The sequence below is a fragment of the Dendropsophus ebraccatus genome, unplaced genomic scaffold, assembly GCF_027789765.1.
Source record: "Dendropsophus ebraccatus isolate aDenEbr1 unplaced genomic scaffold, aDenEbr1.pat pat_scaffold_828_ctg1, whole genome shotgun sequence".
Taxonomy (NCBI): Eukaryota; Metazoa; Chordata; class Amphibia; order Anura; family Hylidae; genus Dendropsophus; species Dendropsophus ebraccatus.
The window spans coordinates 24,759-27,648 of NW_027210427.1; positions in this window are offsets into that span (position 1 = coordinate 24,759).

Genomic DNA, 2,890 nt, shown 5'->3' on the forward strand with positions numbered 1-2,890 from the left:
GGCTGAGCAGGCTGGAGGCTGCTGCTGAGGGACATTGGAGAACAGGAACACAGGGGAAGCGCAGACCAGCATTTAGAGGTAAGCAAACAGCTGTAATTGTTTAGATGTTTTGGTGTGGTTATTTTAAGAATAGGTACAGATGTACAGAACTTTACATCAAAGACTGCCGAACCTGCCAAACCTAACTTCGCTGATTTGAAAAGTTATCTCACCTATAAGGTTTAAAGTTTTATTTTTAATGGCAACATTTTAGGGTACAGATCAAAACAGATTGGGTTCCTGTAGTATGTCAACTGTTCTCCTGCCACTGATCCCATGGCTATATTTCATACAGCATAAAAATCTTAAAGTGTTATATATATATATATATATATATATATATATATATATATATAAATATAAATATATATATATATATATATATATATATATATATATATATATATATAATATGATTGGGTTGAACGGCACTGTGCAGACTTAAAGTCAAATGGCTTCCAGCCGATGGGTGCACGTCCTTGGCAGTCGACCCCCGACTCCACAGGTAATACAGTAAAATGAAGCAGGTAGACGGCACTCCAATAAAGTAAATAAGTGCAGGTTTATTCACTCGTATACGTACAGCGACGTTTCGACTCACCAGTTGAGTCTGTTCTCAACTGGTGAGTCGACAACGTCGCTGTACGTATACGGGTGAATAAACCTGCACTTATTTACTTTATTGGAGTGCCGTCTACCTGCTTCATTTTACTATATATATATATATATATATATATATATATATATATATATATATATATTTATTATTTTTTTAATACAATGTTTTGGGCAAAAGATATTTACTGCTACTTAACATGTACTTATTTCCAAAAGGTACATAAAAAAACAACATTGTCACAATTTAGTCCTGTAGCTATACTGTCCCAAACTGGGTTTACCTGTCCATGCAAGTACAATATAATGCATTCGCATAAGCATTAAACTAAGGGCAATGCCCTCCAGGGACTACATCACACCTGCATAAATCTGATCTGGTCACATTCAATAAACATCTGAGTCTAGTTATTGAGATAATAGTTTTGTCTGTGGGCTACAGGTAATAATTGAAAAAATTAATGTATAGTAACTTAATAAATTGTTTTGATGTTTGATATTTATTTGTTTGAATTATATTGAAATGGAAGATGAGAAAGATCCTTTTGACCAATTAGAATCTGCAAGTGACGCCAGTGGAAGGCAAAGCGTTTGAATATTTTGAACAACTTATGATTTTTAAGTGTGCAAAATATGACTTCGTTTACCCTTTTTACTTTCCAATTCAGAGATTATATTTTTCTCTTAAAAAACAAAACAAAAAACAAAAAAAACAATCTATCTATCTATCTATCTATCTATCTATCTATCTATCTATCTATCATTCTTAGTTTTATATAATAGTGATAACTTTAATGAGAAGATAATTCTTTTATTAAAATATTATTCAGTACTGTTTGTTTGCACACATCTATTCCCTAATTATATTGTATCAAGAAATTCAAAGCTTAAAGGTGGCATAAAAGTCACATTTATCCCAAGAAATGGACTTTACAAGTAGCCAAGATTTTAGCCATGCCAATCAAATCTAAGCCGAAGACCTTGTTATTATTTCCCTCCTAAATTATTACTTCCTTTTCTGTTGAACTGAGCTAGAAAATTGAAAACCTATTTTACATTTTAATATTCTTTATTTGAAGTTTTTGAATAATTTATATAGAAACAAATGGACATGTATCATCTTTGTCAATCATTGCTACTATATTACAACACTCTATTCTATCTGTATGCTAATAAGATTAGTTTTGCACTTTCAATTTTCTAAAATAGAAAGCCACACAACATTGGCACCTCGGCTTTGCCTTTAGTTTTATGTTGTACTGAACATCACCAATACTGTACTATGTGTGTGCTGAGAAGAAAAATGAAGTGACTGTATGCCATTTTACTTACTTTACTAACTCCTTAAGGACACATTGGCTTTTGTCCTTAAGGACCATACCAATTTTCATTTTTGCATTTTTTTTTTTCCTTGTTTATATTTTAAGAGCCATAGTGCTTTACTTTTTCAACCTAGAGGGCTGTTTGGGGTCTTATACTTTGGGTCACGATCTCTAGTTTTCATTGAAAGGATATTTGTGTAGATGGGATGTTTTGATCGCTCTTTTTTATTTTTTTATGATATATAATGTAACAAAAATCAAGTCCCCTATGGGACAATTAAAGGGGAACTCCAGATTTTTTTTTTTTTTTTAAAGCTAATTGACAACCAGGAAGTAAAGAAAAATGGCCTCTGTTCCAATCCACTTTATCTCTTGTTCCCCCTGCTCTCCCACCTTAGAAAACAAATATTACATGCTTCTGTCTCACATTGCGTGTGGTTTGCTGAGCACAGGCTGATGATGCAGACAGGGGCAGGGTGTGATATCACAGGAGGCTTGGCTGGATCCCCCAATCCCCTGAGTGATTTACCATCTCAGACCAGCCCTTCCAGCCTTCACCTGAGCAGCAAGAAGTGACAGAATCAGGTGCTGCAACTTCACTAATAATAATAATTTAAAAAGTTCTTTACTTAATTCCAATATCTGTGTTACAGGTAGAGAATATAGCAAACAATTCAGTAACACAATGAAACTGCAATGTGTGAACACAGCCTAGATGTTCTGCAACAGATTGGGGCGGGGAATGGGCAGAGTGGAGGACTGATGAGCAGCTGAGGGAAAGCATTGCATTCTGGAACCTGTAGTACTGTGTGCAACTGCTCAACCAGGAAGTATAGCCACAAAATACAGATCAAAGAATCTCAAAACAAATGGATTTTTGGTAGTGTCAAAACTGGCATAGACAGGTAAGCCAT